Source organism: Pararge aegeria, chromosome 20, assembly GCF_905163445.1.
Source record: "Pararge aegeria chromosome 20, ilParAegt1.1, whole genome shotgun sequence".
Lineage (NCBI taxonomy): Eukaryota > Metazoa > Arthropoda > Insecta > Lepidoptera > Nymphalidae > Pararge > Pararge aegeria.
In genome coordinates, this window is record NC_053199.1 from 15,574,269 (window position 1) to 15,599,823 (window position 25,555).

Here is a 25,555-nt window from a genome sequence, read left to right on the forward strand (position 1 = left end):
TGTTACAGGGCAGTATCTACAGTAGTAGGTCGGTAATGGATTGATATGATGAAACTTTTCATGCGCTGCGTTTAATATATTGAGACATGTTGTCTAACTGAAATGAATAAATATGATACTAAATCAAATAGTGTTAGCTTAATTATTTCAAAATTGATCTCGAATACTACAGGGAGAAAGCCATTATCATCAATATGCATAGCTGGATGATTTCTCTCGCCGCACGCCACCGGCCGCGTGCTTCTGTGGGCATCGCATGAACATTGCGAGCAACATTTTATAGTATGACCATATTCAGAGATCGAAATAATTGAACTGGCTGACACAGAATTAAGAATATACAGACACCGCTACTTTAGTAGTGCTTCTCGAACATGCTAGTCACTTCATTCCATTTAGAATTTGACAGTTATTATTCTACCTCTAATGTTCTAAACGTAAACGTTTCATGGTAAAAAATGGGAAAATGGGAAAAAGTTTGTAAGCTAGTCACACATTACGTGGGTGTGATAGTCTAGTCTACAAGTTGAAAATGGTACAAAATAGAGATACTGCTCTTAAAATAATGTGCGATAGCTCATTGGATCCGGAATGACGTCTATAAAAATGTGCCAAAAGCGAGTATTAGCATATAAAAAATTGCAAAGTTATAAACAATTAAAGATGAAAAGAAAATGGCATTTCGTTTTTTGCCAATATTTAATAAACTATTAATATTTAAGAAATTTCAAAAAAAGATTCTGAAAGAGGAGGAAATTTCCAATAAAAAACTCCTAGCACTTCTGTGATGAAAACGCCCTGCGCACTTCTTGAATGGCTGGATGAGGATTCTGTATTTTCTTAATTCTGTGCTGGGTGAGAATGAAAAGTATAAAAAAATCAAATGGGGGTCACTAACTAAGAGACTTCTGTTAAAACATTTCGTAGTGTCTGAATTAAACAGTTTTTTTTTTTTTTTTTTTTTATTTATTTATCAAATAAAGCAATTACAATAAAATGGTTAGTATAAAAACACCGAAAAAACCGCAGAGGTTTGTCCTCGGTGCCTATCTGCAACGATTACCTAAGGTGTTAATTAAAAGAATAAAACCAGCTGTGGGAAAAACATACTGCTACATTGTAGAACGATAGGAACCAAGTAAGACTGTCAATTTTATTTTTAATAGTAGTAAGTACCAAAATAATATAAACTATACGAGATACAAAAGAGTCAGCCAACTAACTTCGCTAAAAAGTATTCTTTGAGTTTACGCTTAATGTTTTTAATATTTACATTTTGGATCAACGTTGAAGGTAGTTCGTTCATGAATCGCGGAACCAAAAAGGCGGTCGTACGCTCACCGTATGTATTGTTAGCGCGCGTAATGAGCATGCGGTTAGCAGTCATCGTCCGCGTATGTACAGGATGTTCATTTTTCCGGAGTATCTTCTTATTAAAGAACTCATTTTTCAATAAAGTATATTTAAACTGTTCCTGAACAGGTAATGTTTTACAATGATTAAAAAGCCCTAGATCATTACCTTCGTATTTAGATTTAATGGAATGTGAGACAATAGCTTTTAAAATTCTTAACTGAAAGCTATATATGTTATTGAGATAAGTTTTATAAGTACTACCGTAGCTACTGAGACCATATTGTACGTAAGTAAGAGCGAACGAGTTATATAGCATTAATTTGATTTTAAATGGAATCCGTCGATTTAAAATAGTTATATTTGCGAGAAATTGCCTCAGTTTATTACATACGTAGTCTATGTGGAAAGTCCAGTTGAATTTGCAGTCAATAGTAAGACCAAGATAGGTATATCGGTCGACTAGCTCAATCGAAGGGCACTTACATGAATTATAATTTACACTGTGTAGACAAGCATGATCGTGAGCTATAATATTTTTAAAGGGAATGAATTTTAGATATGGTGATCTAATATGAATCAGTTTGGTTTTTTTCACATTAAGAACTAAGCCCGCATCGTGACACCACATGGTCAGGGTGTTAAAATCCATCTGCAATGCTTCACAGATCTTGTCAGGGTCCCGACCAGCAAAGATGATGCAAGTATCGTCCGCGAATTGGTAACATGAACAATGCTTTATACAGTTGCTCATGTCATTCACATACGTCAAGAAGTGCAACGGGCCGAGGACGGAACCCTGAGCCGTGCCTTCACTAACCACATGAGTGTCGCTGTAGGCGTTATCAATCCGTACACTAAATGTGCGTTTGCGAAGGTAGTTTGCGCACGAAGCGAGCAAAGGACCGCGGACACCACATGTTTCTAGTTTACTTTGAAGAAGATTATGGTTCAAAGTGTCGAAAGCGCGCGAGAAGTCTATAAACAGTGCAAGTACATGTTTTTTTTGGTTAAGCTGTTCATTAACTTCGTCAGAAAATATTGAGAGAAGATCCCTTTCCCTGCTGAAATCCATATTGGTTGCGGTAAATTACTTCGTTCTTCTTATAAAATGTATGAATTTGTTCGCAGACAAATTTTTCCACAATTTTGTCTACCGACCATAAAAGCGTGATTGGTCGGTAGTTTAAAAAATCATTGCGTTTCCCTTTTTTAAAAACTGGTCGAACACATCCTTTTTTTAAATTTTCAGGGTAGAAACCGCTTTTGACACTGCTGTTAATTAGATTTGCTATAGCTAAAGAAATTTTACCCCTAGCCGTCTTTATGTGGCTAACCTTAATGCTGTCCGCTCCTGGCGCTTTACTTGAATTTAAGTTTTGAATAATCTTAGAAATTTTAGTGCATGTCGCTTTCTGAAATAAAATGGAGGAGTTCACTGACTTGGTATACAAACAAGGGTCCAATAGCTTGGAATTGCAGGTCGGAATTATCGATTTAACAGCCTTGTCGAATTCGTTTGCAAAACCATTAGCAATGTCGTTACTGGATAACCCCTGTGATTCAAAGGCTTTTAAAATGGAATCATCAATAGATAAGGATACACGGCCCATCATTTCATTTATTAAATTCAAATTCAAATTCAAAATTTCTTTATTCATGTAGGCCTATCACAGGCACTTATGAAGCGTTCATACATAATTGTTTACATAATTGTAACGGGATGGTGATAACTTCGTTCGCCAACTTAAATCTAAAGCTACGAGGGTTCCAAACGCGCCCTGGTCTAAGAAGAGCCCACAACAAACTTAGCCGGGTAAATTTATTTTTTTGTTATCACCATCTTCCAGTAAATATAAATTAAGCTATGAAGCTAGAGCAATTCACACCCAAGCTTTTTTATCGTTTAAATAATCCTTAATGTTATAATAGGATTTTTCTGTAAGCTTACGTTTTTTATAAACTTTGAACTTATTGAGAGACAACTCAAAGATTTCATTTGGTAATTTGTTATAAAATAATATACAATTGCCCTTGAATGAATTTGCAATTTTGTGTAGCCTAGTAAACTGCACAACGAGTTTATTTTTGCTTCTAATATTTATATTGAACAGTGCATTTTCTTTTTAAATTTTGATATATTTTTATGGACATAAATTAAATTTTCATATATGTACTGACTATGCACCGTCATTATTTTAACTTCTTTAAATTTATCCCTTAATGACTCTCTTGGGCCCATTTTATATATCGCACGAACAGCCCTTTTCTGCAGGACGAAAATAGAATCTATATCAGCAGCATTACCCCATAATAAAATGCCATAGGACATAATGCTGTGAAAATAACTAAAATAAACAAGCCTAGCAGTTTCTATGTTTGTCATATGACGAATCTTTTTTACCGCGTATGCTGCAGAACTAAGTCTGTTCGCTAAATTATTTATATGTGGGCCCCATTGAAGCTTAGCATCTAAAGTTATTCCTAAAAAGATTGTCGTATCCACCAAATCCAACTCCTCATTATTAAGTTGTACAATGGTTTTTACTTGTTTAACATTCGGTAGTGTGAATTTAATACTCTTCGTTTTTTTTCCGTTAAGAGCTAAGTTATTAGCCTCAAACCATTGTACTACTTTAGCGAGACATATGTTTACATCGTCAAGATTTTTTTCACGACGTTTAATTTTAAACATCAATGATGTATCATCAGCAAACAATACTATCCCGTGATTGTCCTCAGCTAGGTAAGGAAGGTCATTCATGTAAATGAGGAATAGGAAGGGTCCTAATATAGATCCCTGGGGGACACCAATTTGCACAAATGACCCGTTAGACCGCTTTCCGTTCACGTCAACTTTTTGAATTCTATCATTAAGATAGGAAATCATTAAATCTAGAGCTATGCCCCGAATTCCATAGTGGTGTAGTTTCCTGATTAATGTTTCATGTTGTACACAATCGAAAGCCTTGGACAAGTCACAGAAGACGCCAAGTGCGTCTCGTGACTTCTCCCAGGCTTCAAATATATTTTTTACTAACTCAACACCAGCATCGGTTGTTGAGCGACCCCGTGTAAAACCAAATTGCTGCCCGTGCAATAAATCGTTCTTATTAAAAAAGTGAAGTAATTGATTTAATATAAGTTTTTCAAAGATTTTACTGAGAGTAGGTAGTACAGATATTGGTCTAAAGTTAGAGGGGTCGGTAGTACTACCCGATTTGAACAACGGAACTAGTTTGCTATGTTTCATTAAATCAGGAAACACACCGCAGTCTATACAATTATTAAATATGAATGATAGGTCAGGTGCAATTATATCAATCAAAGACTTTACAACGTTAACGGAAATGCCCCACAAGTCATTTGTTTTCTTATTATTTAATAATTTAAATGCCTTAATAACGTCTGAGCTGCTAACGTGTCTGAACTTAAAAGTATCGTTACATTCAGGCACATTAAACTTCAACAAAGAGAGAGTTTTAAATTAGTTTAAAAGTTTTAATTAGTTTAAAAATTTAGTAAGTTGTGTAGTCCTCCCGGCACTCCACCATCAGCTCCTATATTGTGACGAGCATAAATTGCTTACTGTATTGCTTATTGTATTGTTGTATAATTCCGGTAGCCATCCGTGGTCTCTCCTTTGCACGTTTGATTATACGATTTAATAACATGACTCTGAAGGTAATTCTGGACCCACGGATTCATGTTTTTAAGCAATGTGTTAAAATCATTTATTATACAATTGGTGAATTTCTAAATGACTATGGTATGGTATGGTAGCTTGGAGGCAGGCAGTTCCGCTCTCATCTCCCGCAAGACAGAAAAAACATTTAAAATGTCGATGTTAGAAAAGAGCAACTGCAAAGTTTCTTGTCGGCTTCTTCTCCGTAGGATGCTGGATTTGAGTTCCGAACCAGTGTTAGAGTCATAACAAACAGACATTGACGTTGCAAAAGTGTTTATAAAGTAGAACTAATTGAAATTAAATAAATTTTCATTTTAGTCACTTTATGTAGGCTTCAACACCTTCGACAAAGGACTATTAAACAATACCCAGCTTTTTATGTCAGCCTAGTACTCGGTCTGCTAAATATATTTTCTAAAGCTTATCGTACAAATACCTGGTTCGAAGATTATAGGATATATTTAAATATAGAGAAATATATGTAGCTGTTTCACGCAGCAAGGCACTTTTTCTTAGCGCCGTTGTCCATTTCGAAGTTCCGAAACGAAAAAAACATTGAAAACAGACATACTGACGTCGCAAAAGTGTTTATAAAGTAGAACTACTAGAAATAAATAAATTTTGATTTTGAATTTGTTATCGAAATATATATATATATATATTTTTTTTTTTTTTTTTTTATCTTATTTAAAGAGCTTTGTCGTCAATGCGACTATGCCGCTCTGTTAAAGCCACTAATTATATTTAGCTTACCGCTACATTATATAAATCAATTAAGTTTTTTGGTAATTTGGATGATATGTTTCCTAAAACTATATTTATACCGCCAATAGATTGGTATATACAATTTGTATTAAAAATGGAACGTCTCATGGACTCATTCCGAACACATTCCATCAAAATATGGAACACGTCTTCCACCACACCACATTCTGTGCAGTTGGGTGTTGGAGCCTTACCCATTAAATAGGCAAATTTATTTAATGGAATGTGTCCGGATCGAAGTCGTAACAAAACTACAGTGTCCCTCCTATTCATTGAAGTGTCTCGAATCCAAGGAGTCATCAAAGGCTCAGCTTGATTTATCATCAGTGTGATGAATATTTTTTTTAAAGTGAGATTATAGAGAGAAACAAGTTCTTTGAGATTTTTTTATTGCTCGAATCAGGGGCTAATTTATAATTATATTATATTTTGTTGCCTTGATTGAAAAAAATCCATTGAAAACTTCACCAAAGAAAATACGTTATAATATTTAATGCACATACAATTAGAATAACTAATGGCACATTATAAGTTGTGTTCAAAGTAGGAAAGAGTATAAGCTCCACGAAGCTATCAAACCGGATTGAATGGCTGGACCTCGCTTGCACAATGCCACGCTATTTATGTTAGCCTAGTATACTTTAGGTACAAGATCAAACCGTTTTGCTAAATATGCTAGGATTTAATAAATCTAGCGTGACCTTGGTGACATTTTTATGGAGAAATTTCCACAAAGCTACTCGACGTTCTATCGTAGTTTTCTTATACACTCCTTGCTATTTATGTCAGCCTCGTACTTTGGGCACTAAGTACGAGTTTATAAAAAGCTTTGTGTTACTCGTGTTCATTTTAGTCACTTTATGGCTTCCTCGAAAGCCTCCTAAAGAATACCCAGCTTTTTATGTCAGCCTAGTACTTAGTCTGCCAAATATATTTTCTAAAGCTTATTGTACAAATATACCTGAGATTATAGATATGAAATATAAAGAAATATAAGAGGTACCTCCGCTATTTCACGCAGCAAGGCACTTTTTCTTTGCTTTTCATTTCTATTCACTTCGCATTTGATCTGGATCACAGGTAAATGCCGACAATGTATAGGGACTATGTGAGTCCTTAACTATTGGTAGTCAGTAAGGCCTCCTTTCCTCACCCCCACCTTAAATACACACTTGGGGGAAAATCTGTGAACATTGAAATTGTTTCCACTTGTTTTTCAGTTCCGCAGGAGTTGGAAATATATATTTCAAAACATAAAACGGACAAACGAACGAAGCAAGTTAAATAAAAGCTTGAACAAAAATCGATAATTGCACGGGCGATGCGATATATCAATCGAGACATACAACCTATCATTAACGTCCAGTATTAAGTGGACTGTTGGTATTTTCATAACACACGCGATCACAGGTCATCGGAAATAAGACGATTACTAATAACCGATATAAAACGAACAACAATTACTTTTTCATAAAAGATAATTATGGGCCGCGTAAAAATTGAATGTGAAACAGGAAAACAACCGATTCGTAAACACCATTATAGATCGAACACGAATTATAAATTAATAGTCAAGCGATATTGTCCACGTATACTGGAAGGGTGAATGAACTGTTTTCAGGGTTCAATGTAAAAACCTAATAGGAATTCCTCATTTTCAATTTCTACTTGCCACGGCATGAACGTAAATATATTTGTTTATTTTATATGGATTCCACGTTTGGTAGAGAAAAGCTATGAAAAGAAGTTCTTGTTCTTGTCTTTTATCTGCTTTATTTTGGGTCGGTACAACCTGCAATGTCGTAAGTGCTGATGCAGTTTCAGATGGTAGCGGGCTAACTTATTTGGGGAATGGCAGTTATATTTAATCCATACCCCATCGTTCTGGACGGTAAAATCGGCTACGGCTTTGTCGCTACGGTGGTACCTATCTCCGACGAAGCCTTTCACCAGAAGTTCAGAGGAATTTCAGAAATTATAAATTCCGGAATTGCCCCTCCCGAGGATCGAACTCGTGATGTCCTACTTATAAGACCATTGCACTCGACACTGCCACGGGGAGGTTTTTTTTTTGCAATAGGGGATGAATCAGTCGGAAACGTTGCAGTTTCGATCTACTTTTTCAAAGGTCCATATGTAATGAGACTCGTTTGAAACAAGAGACGACACATTGCTTGTTTTATAATTTTACTAGCTGTTGCCCGCGACTTCGTCTGCGTATGATTTTGTTTTTTGATGTGGCATTCAATTTGGTTGGTTCTCGTTCCAGAGACGCGCTAAATAACTGCGACTCAGTCTAGCACTATAGCAGTATTATCGAATTTGGGTTTCATGTAACACATTACCTTATTTTGTACTATTTTGTAATTTACTGTGTAACTGTTAATTGAAATAAATCTATTATTATTCTTTTAGGAAACCCGTGCCCTGTAGGCTGATAATGGGTCGCTAATGCACCTTCGCCTCAGATTGATGGACTCGGTGCTGCGATCTGTAGGACATGTTCCTTGCATGCCCTGCGAAGTGTTGCTCTGTTTATTGGCTATGGTTTTTTTCCTTATAAAAATTAAGCTTAATTTGCTATACTCCGCGAAAAGCAGGAGAATCTGTGTAGTTTAACTCAATTACTCAAAAACAATTATTGAAAAATGAATAATTGTTAATTGTTTAACTAGGATTAGGATTATAATTAGGATTGCAGATATTATAAATTACACCACACGGATTCTCCTGCTTTTCGCGGAGTATAGCAAATTAAGCTTAATTATCATAATATAACATGGATTTCCGCAAAGTAACGCCTGCCTCTATCCAATGGTTTTCTCCTTGCCATTAGGAGCGCAATCTGCTTGGTGTGTCAATTAACTATATAAAAATTGTACGGAACACTACGGTATTCGTGTTATATATGAGAAGGGAGCAGGTCAAAGGCTCCGTAGGCCATTCAACCTCATAAACTCCAATTGCTATACCGATGTTCATGTCAAACACTTGGAATTACCTCGTATCTGTTGACTCTACTTTGTGCGTTGAAATGTTACGCGCAAAGTCTGCATGGTGTGCAGAGTTAGTACTTTCCGGGAAAAGTCGAATATAGTTAAGGCATAGAAATCTTAATAACAAGGCAATGCTATTAAGGTTTCGATTAGTAAGAGTAATATTTACCACGGCATATAAATCTATATAGCGCATGAAATACAATTTGTGACGTTAATTTTGGCACTGTGTAAAGCATGAAATTTTAACAATAACGTCAAAAATTTTGGTTGAGAGCTATGATTAAATTTTTGTAGAATCAGGAATTGAGAATTTGGGTCTGGACGGACTGTATTTTTAATGCAACGCAGTACTTTAATTAGTTTACTTGTATGTTCGATATTTTTAAATGAACATCACTTATCGACTCTTACCTACCGAAACTTCTACAAATATGAAGTTATGTAACACGTGTAGATTTAAAACTGCCCGGGAAGATTCATTTATGGAAGGTCTGGAGTCGATTGTAATTTAAGGTCCTAATAGAGGGCATATAAACCCATTCTGTGACGTAAAATTTAACACCACGTAAAACAAGGAATTATAGTAATTACGTGACAAGTGTCTGTGTCACTCTTAGATGTAGAGAATCAGTGAACATTTTTTGGCTCTCGATAGACTGTATTTTATTAATGTAACACTTTTAAGATAAAATTATAGTTGACAATGATGGAAACGTATTGGCTATATATGCCAATACGTTTCCATTATTAGTTCAGAAGTAAAATCTTCCAGTGAAATTGAGATACTGATTGTCTTATAGTAAAATATAATTTTTATCCAGCCATTTTCGATTTTGCACTCCCTGCGTACTTGGATTGTAACATACTATAATAAACAAATAGTAGTGTTTCATACGACCCTAATTATTGCAATCACCTTATCAATATATACTATAATACATTACTATGTTTAATGGAAGGTAATAAATTTTGTTAATATTTTTGTTACAGGTTGCCGACATACCGGAAGAGGTAAATCACTTATATTAGCCTTTTAACATTATCATAGATACTATCAAACCAGAGACAAAATAATTTGATGAAATCTTTTTTTGTCAATAAATTAGTTTTTTAGTCATTTATTGTGTAGTGCCCCAAGGAATAATGCAATGCAAAGGCCGTTGCTATGTCAGATAATACCACACTCCCTAATAGGTTAGCCCGCTACCATCTTAGACTGCATCATCACTTACCACCAGGTTAGATTGGTAAAGAGCTAACTAGTAGTCGACTTAAAAAAAATGTTTTTCTAAATATACTTTGAAGATACACACATCGCCTTCTAGTCCCAAAGTAAGCGTAGCTTGTGTTATGGGTACTAAGATGACTGATGAATATTTTATGAATAACTAGCTAACCCGCGCAACTTCGTCGGCACGGAATCGGTTATTAGAGGTTTCAATATCTTAAAAAACCTAGAAACAAATTGCAACGCTACCAGGTCCAGTTTTATTTCCAAACTATGTTATTCGCGGCCGGGCGGCCCGCTGCATTTTGTGACTTAAAAGTCGGCATGACGTCTTTAGAAAACATCGTTATATTTCAGCCAATTTACTGAAATAGGATGGTACGCATGCATTCAATCGTTGTGCAATATGGCTTGCGACTTGCTAGTATCTGTGAAGAGTTATGTTCTTTATCTCCAACAATATTTATCAGATCTTCATTAAAATTACACAATACATGCTTGTTAGTATACACTTTCAAATAAAAAAAGAATTATTAAAATCGGTTCAATTTAACGGAGCTATGAAGTAAAATTGATAAAAAATTTCATCCCGTTTCCCGGAGGAAACTTATTGTTTATCGGGATAAAAAGTAGCCTATATGTTGACCCAGAATACCAGCTACCAGTATACCAAATTTTATTTTAATCCGTTCAGTAGTTTTCACGTGATGCCCGGACAGACAGACAGACAGACAAAAAATAAATAAAAATCTGTTTTGGGCTCAGTATCGATTATAAAGCATCCCCCGGTCAAAATTTTCAATATATATCAAATGTACAGAAATCTTCCAGTTACAGTTTTATTATAAGTAGGTATGTATAGAAGATAATTATTGAAAGTTGAAAATTCATTATCAAATGGTCGTTCGCAAAAATTAATGCGTAAAGGTATATTTTTCATTGACTCTTTTAGACAATTCAAGGCGATTACGAAGAATTGTTAAATCTAGTATGATGGTAGATCGCAATGTTAACGTGTTTAAAAAAAACAAACCTTCAACTTTATTTTCAGTATGAATGAATGAATGAGTGAATAGAAAAGTATAAAAAAAACAATGTACACAATTTGGCGGCCTTATCGCTTCATAGCGATTTCTTCCAAGGCCATTGGCGAAGAAAACAAATACAGAAAATAGGTAGGTGGTGCATATATATATACATATATCCATAAAAAATATTTAATTACTTAAATAAATATATATAAAACAGTACCTGTAACTAAATACAAATAAATAAATACGTAACTACCAAAATAAATATAATATTTAAAAAAAATATTTACTTAAAAATTTACACGACGTATACAATAAGGCGACCTTATCGCTACATAGCCATCTTTTTAAGGCAACTGATGGCGTAAACCACTGCTCACGACGAGAGGCATGTGGTGCATATACATATATTTGTAAAGAATTCTTTTCTCAAGAACGTATATCGAAACTTTTCTTAAAGTCATCAGTGTATTTTACAGTCATAAGTGACATTAAAAAAGATGTTTAAGAGTTTATTTTAAGCATAAATTATTTGATTTAAAGACCTGAAGTAATGGCGTTAAATGTTGTTTCTTGTATTTTCACAGAAATGCAATTTCGTTTTTATTTCAACTACCCATTGATAGGGATATTATAAGCATGTTTATATATTTATAAATATATACATACGCCTCTCATAAATATATACTCAAATATATTTATAAATATATGAGATGAGACGTAATAGCTGTAGTATGTACGTACGCTAGCCTCAACAATAGCATATCTCCAGAGCATGAAGCACGCGTCACCACGCCACGCTCCGGCGCGTCTTTACGCTTTCGCCCGCCATTCCTCCGGACCGATACGTCGGTGGCTGAAAAACATACAGCACTTAAATAATATCTCAATGAGAACATTATACTAACATTTATGTTTATCTAGCGACTTCGTTCGCGTGATAATCATAATTCTAATTTGTATGCCTGTATTTGTCTGACCCCTGAACTATTACTATGTCAAAAAAACACATCCATCTTTTGCTCTATAATCAGAAACAGAAACCAGTCTATTATTATTTAAATCTTTGCAATGGGAAAATAAATATTTCCAGTATAGCCTATGTGCCTATGTGAATTCAAAGTATTTTAAATAAGGGTAAGCGGGAGTAGCTTCTTGGGACAGGCATTTGCGATTGGCAACGATCTTGGGAATTTGACTTTTTCCAGGACTAAAAGAAGCCTATGTTACTCTCCGTCCTTTCAAATAACTCTATGCCAAAAATCAAGTCGATTTTTTAGAACGTGAACCAAGGAAAATTTTTCGTAAATCGAGTTTGTTACACTCCGTTTTTTAAACTAGCTCTATGTCAAAAATCAAGTCGATTGGTTTTTGGGTGTGAAGGAAAAAAAAACCAAAAACACAATTTCGCATTACAAAATGTATGCAGACAAATATAATTTCTATACTATTCTATTATATTCGTTACTTAGGAAAACACGGAAGATTCAATGCAGCTGGTTACATGGAACTATAGTTTGCTGAGCTATTTGAACTTATGCCAGACTACGATAACAATCGAGGTCGAAAGGAGCACGAATAGAATTATACGATACCGTGTCATTTGTGCTAACTGCAGGATTGTTAGGCGACTAAACTCTGCGTAGGTTTGTCAAACTAGTTTTGCCCAAGTCCTTTGGAGGTGTTTTACCTCCGTAAGGGCTGAATTTGGGAAATTAAATATTCCATTCGTAAATAGATCAAATAAATGCTCTTATTATAATTTAATATATATTTTAACTAGCATTCATTTTAGATTTTAGACTGTAAATATATGTACGTAATCACTACACTTTTAATTCCTTAACGACAAGGCTGCTTGGAAGTAGGCCACTCCGCTCTCATCTCTCACAAAACAGAAAAATTCTAAAGATTGTTAAACTTTAAAATGATGTTGGAAAAGAGCAATCTGCTGAATTGCTTGCCGGCTATTCTCAGTGGAATCTGCCTTCCAAACCCGTGGTAGAGTCACTACAAACAGACTGATTTTACGTTTCAAAAGTGCTTATTAATTAGGCCTAATTTATTTCAATAAATGTTTAAGTAATGTTTCAAATTTTGAGTTTTCAATCAATAGTTTGGCATATCGTAACTTTTGGTTACTATATGTTAGGCGACTAACACTTTATAGGTTTCGCAAATTAGTTTCGCCCAAGGCGTTTGTAGGTGTTTTACCTCCGTAAGGGTAGAATTTGGGAAATTAAATATTCCATTCGTAAATAAATCAAATAAGGGTTCTATTTGATCTCTATTTTAACTAGTATCTGTTCTACATTTTAGTTTCTATATACCTGTAGTTCGGCATATCGTTTCATCATCAGGCGACTAATTGCCGTTTTCACTAACGACGAACAACGCAAAGCCTAAATCAGTAACGCCTAACCTAAGGAGATTCTTAGACATACATGAACCGTTCACTAATAGTTATCACCTAAGATTTCTTGAAACATTTTTTGCTAACGACATCTTAATCATGAGACCTTCGATTTAGAAGATGCCTAGGTTTAGTGAAAACTGCCATAACTATATAAAGGATTTTCAAATTAGTTTCGCCCAAGTTCTTGGTGACTGATCTAACAAACAAAATTAATGCCTTGAGTGACGGTACGTTTAGATCAGTATAATTTACAAATTACATACCTTGCAGTCTTTAAAATAAGGATTACATTTCTAAAACAAAAATTAACAATACAAAAATAAAAATGCTTTAAGCGATGGTATTAACTTTTCAGTATCCACAAATATTACTTTAGATTCGTAATTCATATATCGTGTTGTATTTAAAAGTCATACTAAGTAATGTAAACATTTTGATTAGATCACAAATCTGTCAACAATTAAAAAAATGCTTACGCAAGTTAATTCAAAATTTCATAGCACTGGGTTTTCATCCATTTATTGGCAGAATTGAATGCTTATTAAGTTTTTGCATGGTTTGCCAATCGAGTTTTCTTAAGTAATTCCAAGAGATTTGGTTCATTGTATACCTAGAGGCACTGTGCACAATAAATCTCGAAAATGCCTTAACCATAAAAGAATGGATAGCGAAGGTTATTATAATAACCTTTGCGCAACTGGTTGCTTTATTTTATTTATGGAGCATAATTTCTATTAATCCATGGTCTAATAAGAACTTCACTAAAAACAAAGTCAACCGGGCTTGGTACGTATTGCGAAATTTGTAATTATGACATTGTCCCTGGCGGAGTATTGGGCGCTGTGGTTTAATGAGTGTAGGTCCCGTGTTCGTTTTACTCCGGTCTTGTCTAGTCACAAATAGTTGCCAATTTTTTTTCGGATTGTGAATGCTTTTTATATAAAACATAATAAACCCGATAACCAGATAAAACGAGATAATGGGTAGACATAATTATCTTAGCCCTACTAAATAAACTATCAGAACATATTAGACACTGCCGATCGGTGCACTCTTTTAAACACAATGTAAAGGAGCATTATCTATCGTTGAGTTCCGACGGGATTTTAAGCAATTCTTAAGTCACAAGGATAAAGACTTGGAAGCATGTTAATTCAATGCCTAAATAGTATGAATATTATACAGAAGGAAGGTATATCGTCGATAAATCTTATAAAAAACATGTTATAACACACAACTATAATTATAACAGCGTAACGCAGGCTTGTTGGCGTACCTCGGAATGTGGGTCTGCCAGGAAGAGTTTGAACCTTAGGGTGTTAACCTTTCGAAGAAGCGAAGCGGTCGTGGGCCTGAGGGCGCGAGATCTATGATTCCAAGCTGAACCTCGGCCTAGGCGACGATTGGTGTGACGGGGTTTCGGAAGGTGTTATTAGTCCACACGCCTCCGAGGCCGGATGAAAAATATGATAATACAAACACAAAATACACCTTGTTGCAAGGATCGAGGACAAGTTAGGTTATATGAGTCAACTAGCGAAAATCGATTGTTGAAAGGTAAATGTATGTCTAGGCGTTACTTAGGCATTATCTAGTTCGTCGTTAGTGAAAACGGGTATAATCTCGTAATAACATAGGAAAACAGAAATTCTGCTTGCAAAGAGTGCCGAATAGTTGTTAGTCATAAATAAAGCTTCTAAGCAAATGCGCAATATGTTTTCCCAAAAAAAAAATAATTGGCAAATCGAACAAAAACCGTGAAAAACGTTTTGTAAACGAAGGGGCCAAAAAACAATGCCTTGTTTCTGTTGTTTTTAAGATGATAAAATAGGCCTGCATAAGACTGTGATTACATTATTCAAGTTACGTTGGTCAACGAAATGTTTTTGTAGTTTTACACAGTATTGACGCAATTATGTTAACGGTTTCGGCATTTGGATGGGAATTTAATTATTTAATCAAATACTCAGTAGATGAAAGTCAATGAATGAATCCATAAATATGCTTATATACCACTTAAGAAAGAAATGTAGTTATAAAGATTAACAGAAATTAATACAGAAAAGAAAGTTAGACAGAAGTTAGATTTGAAAATGAAGGTTACATTAATAAATTATATAGCAGCTAAGGTGGAGGCAACGACTGTAATGCGAAGAGGATCTTCTCCAAAAGAGTCTGACAGGGAGGGAATGAAAGGTGGTAGTCATTCCACCAACTAAAAAGGTTGACGCCAAACCGGCAGTCGGACGTAAAAATATGCCAAATCAAAAACAACAACAACCGGGCACGGGTTTACTGCGCTGGCTAAGCAATTAAATATCACTAGATTTAACAGTGAGAACATGGTTAGGAAACTGGCATGTCTAATAGTTCTCTATAATCTTCGGCTACTGCCAATGGCTACCAATTCGTTCTCGTAGAACCTTACACGCTATTTCTCTCCTTTACTCCATTTTATATTATCCGCAAACGCCGCCATATTTAAAAGAGCGATTCACCTTTCTTTGTAGCAATGTTCACTTAAATCTGCGAGCTAATAATGACAGCTTGTTACACGTTTCTGCTAGTCGTTCATTGGCATATGGCAATTCTTTTACGGTAAAGGTGGTTAACTTATGGAATGAGCTGCCGAGGGATATAAGACAGTCCAAATGATTAAACATCTTTAAATCGCGGTTAAAAGACTATTTCCTGTGTAATATGTAGTAAAATATCTATGTATTTTATGTGTATTTTTAAATAAAAAAACGTTTATAAATATATATTTCTATATATGTATATGGATATATACATATATATATGTTTAACTATATGTATGTAGTATTAGTATTTATTGTATATGTAATGTATATAATTAGCACAATTTGGGTATTGCACTATCCCGTTTTCACTAATATGTTTCTTCAACCAAAGGTTGTCTGGAGGAGATCGCTTCAAGCGATAAGGCCGCCTTTGTGCATATGTTTATTTTCGTTTTTTTATTGCTAACCTGGGTTCTATTTGTATGTGCAATAAAGACTTTTTCGTCTTCTTCTTCTTCTTCTTCTTCTTCTTATCAAAGTGTGGAGTCCACCAATCTGCACTGAGCAAGCATGCTGGACTACAGCCTTAACCTCTTCTCATTGTGGGAGTACGACCGTGCCCTGTAGTGGGCCGATAATGGGTGGAGATGATAATGAATGAACTAAATACTTACGCACAAAGGAATGCCTGCTTTTGTCAATCATAACTAGAGAAAGTTGAACACGCACCAGCTCACAGCAATCACAAACAACGCTAATAAGGAAGTGTTGAGTTGTGGCCCGCTTACGCAACGCTCGGGCAATATGTCCACGATCCACGGCGACAACTATGTCAAGTTCGGCCGAAGATGTTAACCCAAGTGCAATAAGTGGTTTCAAATTGAAATTGTTTGTGAATTGTTGTGTAGTGAAATGTGCGTACAGTGTGTATTTTGATTGTGGATATCATCGCATCTACCCTTTACCGGGTCTGCTCTCACAATGAGAAGGGGTAAGGGCGTCAGCCACCACGCTTGCCCAGTGCGCATTTGTGGACTCCACACACCTTTGAGAACATTATGTAGAACCTCTATGCCTGAGGTTTCCTCACGATTTATTCCTTCACCGTTTAAGCAAGTGACACTTGAATTACTAAAAACGCACATAACTTAGAAAAGTTAGAGGTGCGTGCTGGGATTCGAACTCGGCCCCCCGAAAGTGAAGTCTAGCTCCTACCCAATGCGCTATCACCGCTTCCATCGCCGCTTTTTATTATTGTGGAAACGTTGCTTATAAAAAAAACATGTAGAACATAATATTGCGTTCACTGTTTTCAATATTTTAGTCTCAAATTTGCGTCGATGTAAATCTATGAAATCGTTTAATTTTGTATTGAAGAAAAAAACATATTTTCTCAACCACCATTATTTTTAACGTTTTAACAACAACGCCTAAATTATTACTCTGTGATTTAACATTGTAACAATGTAACAATATAACTTTGTTTCTATATAATAAAAAACTGGTCAATTTAATATATGAAATATGAAGCGGTGATAAACCAGTGGGTAGGACTTCGATTTCACTTTCGGAGAGCCGAGTTCGAATCCCAGCACGCATCTCTAATTTTTGTAAGTTTTATGCGATTTAGGCAATTAAGATATCCTAGCTTCAACGGCGAAGGAAAACAACGAGAGGAAACCTGCATGCCTGAGAGTTTTCCACAATGTCCTCAAAGGTGTGTGGAGTCCACAAATGGGCCGTGGTCCACCACTGGGCCAGCGTGGGGACAACTTAAACCCTTCTCATTGTGGGGGGAGACCCGTGCCCTTTAGTAAGCCGGTAATGGATTGGTCCATTCTTCGACGACGATGGGACCCACCATACATTGGGGGTCAAAAGCTTTACGATATTGCGGTAACTACGCAATGCATCTCGTACTCTTACCTATAGATTCTTCAAGATATACGCACAGAGGTTTAATTGGTTGCAAGTTCCACATAAACAATCCAGAATGAGTTGTTCTGTATAAAAAAAAGTCTTGTCTATACTTTTTTTTAATAAACTAAGCTATCTAGTTTTTAGAATAATATAGTCGTCTTAGTCGATTATGATATAATTTCTGAAGACTCGTTTCAAGCTAACCCAATTACCACAATGTTGAATTATTCAAAAGATCATGTAAAAGTTTTTTTTTAATAGGAAATTATGCATTGGATCTGAATAAACATGCACACTGTTCACTACAGACGAAATAATTATAGATAACCTGTATCCATAACCTGATAGAAACGAAGGTCACAACTATTACGTGCTAAAAATATTGCATCAGATTCGTTGGTATTGCGGCTTGAATACATATTATAACGTTATGTCATTATAATCATTATAATTGTAGATCGCGGGTCAATCTTTAAGTGAACAATGTTTATTCAAATAGATTTTTAGTGATAGTATTTTATTATTTATTTAAACAACTTTATTGCATAATAAAGGAAACACACTCAGGAACACTTACATTAACATAAATGATATGCAAAAGGCGGCCTTATCACTAAAAGTAATCTCTTCCAGGCTACCTTAACTATTGGAATAAGGCAATGAGAGACGGGAAATCGCAATTCTATATATAAAATATATAAAATAATTAAATAATTAAATTAAATAATAAATGTAATAATATAATATATATAAATATTGATATAAATACTAGCTGTTGCCCGCAACTTCGTCTGATTTTGATTTTGTTTTTAAAGTATTCAGTATCGCTAAGCCTTATATCAGGGGTTTGCTCCTGTCCGCTGATGAATCCTCTATCTCCAACCACATTCATCAGATCTACACAAAGTTTGGACAAAATTAAACACATATTATAACCTCTATAGTACAAAAATAATTACTTAAATCTGTTATAATTTGTCGGAGTTATGGTGTAAAATCGTCATAAACTTTCGTTCCCTCTCACAAAAGAACTGAGCTTAATGTCGGGATAAAAAATCCTATATTACTTCTAACACTTCCAAGAATATGTGTACAAAGTTTCATGAGGATCGGTGAAGTAGTTATTGCGTGAAAGCGTAACAAACAAACTTACATTGGCATTTATAATATAAGTAGGGATAGGGAAGTAGGGATAGGGATAATAAATATGACTATATATACATAAATACACATACATATACATATAATATTAACATGTTTATAGTGACAAATATCGCCTCCTTACAAGACTTAAAATCGCAAGGGATTTAGAGCGTCGAATGTCATCAGGGAGTTCATTCCACAGCGTTGCCGCTTTTACTGTAAAGGACTCCGAAAAAATGCGAGAGTTACACTTTACCATTCTTAGCACATTTTCTCTGGTAGATTGCTGAGAGCCTTGGGATGTGCACGGTTCAAGAAATTTGAATCGTTCTTTGAGGTAGGGTTGTGTCCAAGGAAGAAAAAGAGTAGAGTACAGGATAGATAATACATGCAGATAACGCCGATGCCTATTAATGCCTATTACTTAAGATTCTAAATATTCTAACTGATATAGTTCAAGTAGGCCTAATTTAAGCTCTTTTGAAGCGACAAATCTACACAGAAGTTGCCCATTTTCAAAATCATAATTTTAATGTTTGTTAGCTCAGAACTCTTTCATTTGTAAACCGATTTGAAAACTTACTTTATTTGTTTGAAATTGTGTGGTCCTATTTTGATCAGGTCTAGATAAAAAAGGAATACCAAGTATATATATACATAGTAACTTTCTAAAATTTATTGTGATGACTTAAAAATGTTGTAGAAAATATTTATTTCTTGATGTTTAGTAGTATAACAAAGTAGGTTGTTTACTGTCATAATATTTTTTTTACACTAATTATTCTGTGATGCGAGAATCGAATTGATGAAACGTATGCATTGGTGAAAAATTACCGTTGAATCAAGTTATAACTGGAAAGTATTTGTGTGATGAACATGATTTTTTAAGTAATTCTGTGTATTATATTCATAAAAAAATATTCATCAGCTATCTCAGTACCCATAACACAAGCTACGCTTACATTGGGGCTAGATGGCGATGTGTGTATTGTCGTAGTATGTTTATTCATTTATTTATTTATAAAAATATAATTATACTGAAAATATGGCAAAGTTAAAAATTCATTTAAGTAGGCTTATAAATAACCAACCCTATAAATCAATATATGACTTATGAATCTTTCGTAGACGACATGCAGATGTTATTTGTTTATGAACGTTAGTATTACGTCGATTGTTTATGTCCACTTTTTGTTTATATACACTAATGTTTGTTATAAATACTATATGATTATGTCTTGACAGGAGGTTTTGGGAATTTATAATTCCTAAATTTTCGCTGGTCTGGTCTGGTGGGAGACTTTGGCCGTCGCTAGTTACCTACCAACAAAGACGTGCCGTTAAGCGATTGAGTTAACGGTGCTATGTCGCGTAGAAAACGATTAGGGGTATGACTACTATACTCCCTAACAGGTTAGTCTGCTACCTTCTTAGACTGCATCATCACCTACCACCAGGTGAGATTGCAGTCAAAGGCTTATTTGTAGTGGATACAAAAAAATGTATTGCTACTAGGGAAGCATAAATCGCAGCTACAGTAAATTAAGGACTAGGAACTGACCGGTTAGCAATACCACTATAATTGAATGACACACCAATCAGTAAAGGAAAGGTTAAATTAAATTCAGTCGAGTTCTGCAATCGGCCTTCTTGCGATTGTTTTTTACGGCTGTGTGAATGATCGGTTAATTGTTGCTTTTTTCACAGTCGTTTTGGTTAAATCCATGTCGGGTTCAATTATTGTATTTATCTTACACGTTGAATGGATATTTTCTATAGTCAATCTAATTTTAATACTTGGTTACATTGATCCTTTATCAACACGTCTGTCGCCATGATCTTACAACGTTGGAAAAGATATTGTTTAAAAAAACCGGTGAAGAATACATTCTTCCACACCCTCCACGTCTGGCCATCGAAGAAGCCAATCGAAGAGTCGGATGTTTTAAATTTTGATTGTAAAAAAGAAATTAGTCGTTACGGGATGCCTGGTAGATCATATATGTGGCACAAAACAGAGAAGGTAGTCGGTGGCGTAGAAAGGGTGTGACGTTATAAGAGACCGTCGTGCCGTTTACCGTGATGACATATAGGTCGATTTTACTGCTAACGCATGTCAAAAGATGTAAGTTTCACGTCATAAACCGAAAAAACCGCGGGTGAAGTTAAATCGAATAATAACTTTTTTTTATTCAAGTAACTTTTGCTATTTTACATTTTTTTTATATTATACTAGAATGATGGTGATAATATGAGAGTTCATAGTCGTAAATAACAGTAAGATTTTAATAGCTTCATATTTTTACTCGTGCATAGTTTCTTATAAATATTTCATTTTGTATGTTAATTCCATTGCGCGTACCAAGAACGCGTAAGATATAAAGTAACCGTGAATATATCGAACACTTTCCCTTTCTAAGGTTTCCGCCTTTGTACAAACTATGGTACAGTATGATTTCACTTTCCTTCAAATATTTGAGGCCCAAATAGAGTATTATTAGCACAGTATTTTAAACAATACTTGTAGAGATTTTTATATAAATTTCGGTTAAATATTGTACCTTTTACTTTTTTTAGTTACTTCATAAAATTTAAATAAAAATCCCTTCCTTATCCCTACTAATATTATAAATGTCAATGTAAGTTTGTTTGTTACGCTTTCACGCAAAAACTACTTAAGCGATCCTCATGAAACTTTGTACACATATTCTTGAAACTCTCCGTCTCCTCCCACAATGAGAAGGGGTTAAGGCCGTAGTCCACCACGCTGGCCCAGTGCGTATTGGTGAACTCGACACAACTTTGAGAACATTATGGAGAACTCTCAGGTATGCAGGTTTCCTCACGACGTTTTCCTGCACCGTTGAAGGTTAAAACTTAGAAAAGTTAGAGGTGTGTACTAGAATTCGAACTCGCCTCCACGAAAGTGAAGTCGAAGTCCTACTCTCTGAGCTACCACCGCTTCTGATATTTTAAAGAAATTATGCAACAATGTGATTTATAACACAACACTTGACTTTGTTACCCCACTTCAAGAGGGAGTCCTCAACCCTATAGGGTGCCTCTTGTGAGGCTTGGACCTAGACTTAAGGTGATGCTTTTCTGTTTGGGTTGACGTTACCTGTTGTAGCGAAGACGCAGTCTCTGTGAAACAGCGAATGTTGTTTTTGTGTGATAGCTTACAACGTACATTTTAGGTACGAAGCCCTTAAATAAAACGAACCAGTCATAAATAATTCCGACAAAATCAATCCACTCATTGTAGGCGTTCGATTCTCGGGTTACAACATCTGTTTTCTGGGTGCTCGCTGTCATTTGCGTCAAGCACTTCCACGTCATCGAATATATATCATGAGCACAGCCACAATGTAGCTGGATGGACGAAGGTTGTATTGGAACAACAGTCGGAAATGCCACGTATGTATAGGTACGAAATGTACAATTTTATAACAAATTTGTATTGCATTTATTCCTATACAAGACTTATAGTTGGAAATTAATTAAAAACCAATTAGAACTACAGAAGATCCCAGATAAGATTCGCTAGTCAGGGCAATACTCGTTTTTCTGGAACTTGCGAAAGTTTACTGGTATAAAAGACTTAAGGACATTCATACCTACTTTTTCATTTATAAGACAATAATAAAGCAAAATCAATTAATTTTTAATCAAAAGTTGAAATACCAATAAGTTTCAAAATAAAAAAAATTCAAAATTCATTTGTTTCGAGTAGGCCTAATATAAGCACTTTTGAAACGTCAAGTCTGTCTGTTCGTAGCGATTCTACCACCGGTTCGGAAGGCGGATTCTACCGAGAAGAAGCCGGCAAGAAACTCAGCAGTTGCTATTTTCTAACATCAACTAAGTATTTACTTTTTAACATTAATTTTTCTAGCTTAAGAGGGACGAAAGCGGAGCCGGATGCTTCCAAGCAACCTTGTCAGTAAGAAATTCATCAATTGTATTTTTAACTTTAAGAATTACAGACCTTAATATAAAATGTCATCCCTTTGCATACAATTGCAATTTGACGGCCGACTGGCGCAGTGGGCAGCGACTCTGCTTTCTGAGTCCAAGGCCGTGGGTTCGATTCCCACAACTGGAAAATGTTTGTGTGATGAGCATTAAGTGTTTTTCAGTGTCTGGGTGTTTATATGTATTTTCTAAGTATTTATGTATATATAATTCATAAAAATATTCATCCGTCATCTTAGTACCCATAACACAAGCTACGCTTACTATGGGGCTAGGTGGCGATGTGTGTATTGTTGTAGTATATTTATTTATTTTTTTATTTAATTAAGAAGAATTCCCTCTAACAAATTACGACAATACTAGTAGGTAATATAAGTTACTCGAAATGACCCAATGCCGATGGCAGGGAAGATCAAATTGCTTCACGCGCCGCCTACCGCATATCATAATTTTCACTTTTGTTTAATTTATTAAGATCATAACTCATTCAGGGAAAGTGGATGAAAACATTCGGGTGTTATGTTAAGTAATGTAAATATACACATTCTCAATTATATTAATAGGTCTTACGGTAATAGCTTTCTTCAATTACCATTAATATTATGTGTAACTGCAGAGCGCTTCATATGGACATTAATGATATATCACATTTTCTTCTTCGTTTATGTGCGTATACTGTGTGACTAATTGGAGATGTCTCTGAAAAAGTTCAAAGTTTTTAAAGCGTAAGCTAATAGAAAAGTCCTATTTTAGTATTAAGGACTAAGTCAACGATAAAAATGCTTGGGTGTAAATTATTGCTCTAACCAGGTTGCTTCTTTAATAGTTTTAATTAACAATGAGAGATGGTGATAACAAAAAAAAACCAACCGGCTATGTTTGTTATAGGTTTCTTCTAAGTCCAAAAGTAGTTTGACGATCAACCTTCAAAGTATTTTCTGTGTCCTGAAGCATTTTTACCTGGTTTTTCAGGCATGTCATGTTTTGCCCGACCGAATTGAGTCCAAGATCTGTAGGCTGTGTTACAAGCTGTGTGTGCTGTGATCTGTAGGCTGTTTGCTAAGTTGTAGACCAAAGAGGCATTTAGTTAAAAGGTTCTTGTGATGAAAATAAAATATTGCGCTAAACTGCCGTGGAGGCTGAGTAGAAATCGAGAGCGTTGGTTGCGCAAATAGATCTCAGTACAGTTTCTTGAGGAGGCTGTCGACTACAAATAAGTCAACTCCATTAGTTAGGCAACCTTAATAGAAGTCGAAAACTCGATGGCTGTACTATTTTGGTAGTTACAGATTGGCCTTTTGAAGCAAACACAAAATTGCGACTCGGTGGAGTGCGAATTTGCAGCGTAAAACACTACCACAGAACAAACAGAACTCTTATTCAGACAACTACCGACAATGTGTGTCAACAACACACACACAGCCAACACAGCGTCTTTGCCAGCGAAGCCTGGAAAGAAGCCGCTCCGCTTTCATCTCACACAAGATAGAGCAAAGATTGTTAAATTGAAAAACGATGTTGAAAGAGAGCAACTGCTGAGTTTCTTGCCAGCTTCTTCCAGTGGAGGCAAGAGTTTTCAGAGTGAGTCTTTCAGAGTGAAATGAATGAATTTTGAATTGAATTTGAATTTGAAGACAAGGGCCCCGATTTCTGACGTCATCCGGACGTGGACCCTTTCGGTCACGGGGGCGTTCGGACTAAACAATAATTAATCCCAAAGTCCACCAACAGTCGGATTAACGTCAAACCGAGGCCAAGTCTGAGTCCTCAAAGGAGGCACCATCAGGTTGACGTCTCTCACGCTCGCTCCAACCCCGGTGACGCAGTAGCAACCCCTCAGGTAGTTATCGGCAAGTGTCCATCCGAAAATCGATCATTCGGCCATTGCATTGTGCATTGTGTCCAAAAACAGTCCAAAAACGCCCGGCGCACGTGTGACTTCTCACCCGCGGAATGTCGTTAGCTCACAAACTCATTCCCATTTTCCTGTTTAATGGTATACTTAAGTGAGTAACCGGCTGTTCGAGAAACACTACTAAAGTGGAGTGGTTTTTATATCTTCTCTGTTTTCCCGAGTGGCCGAGTACGAATCACAGTATCTCTAACTTTTCTAAGTTATGTGCGTTTCAAGTAATTAAAAGAAACCACTTGGTTCGACTGTGAAGGAAAGCATCGTGAGGAAACCTGCAAGAGTTCCACATAATGTTCTCAAAAGTATGTGGAGTCCACCAATCAGCACTGGGCCAGCGTGGTGGACCACAGTCTTAACCCTTTCTCATTCTGGGAATCGACCCGTGCCCTGTAGTTGGCCGGTAACGGGTCGATATGATAATGGTACACAATTAATGACCCCCGTATACAATGAAATCTATTAAGTCTTTTTTTTTATTATAATATTTTTATTGTTATATCATTAAAGCAGGTAAAGTATTTGGAGCGTAGACAATCAAACGATCATTGTTATCGGAGTGTTATGGCGGCCGTAGCTACAAATGAGTTTTTCTACGCTTTCATA

General features: G+C 35.6%; 1 protein-coding gene across 2 annotated transcripts in view; it reads left to right on the forward strand.

Annotated features, from left to right (window-relative positions):
• The window catches only part of LOC120632494 (putative GPI-anchored protein pfl2), a 96,169-nt gene that overhangs the window by 39,067 nt on the left and 31,547 nt on the right, over positions 1 to 25,555 (forward strand). Inside the window, exon 2 of one of the 2 annotated variants that reach the window (XM_039902301.1) lies at positions 9,796 to 9,816. The exons of the other annotated variant lie outside the window; for it this stretch is intronic. The gene's annotated coding sequence lies outside the window, so the exon portion shown is untranslated. The remainder of the gene's footprint in view (positions 1 to 9,795; positions 9,817 to 25,555) is intronic. 2 annotated transcript variants of the gene reach the window in all.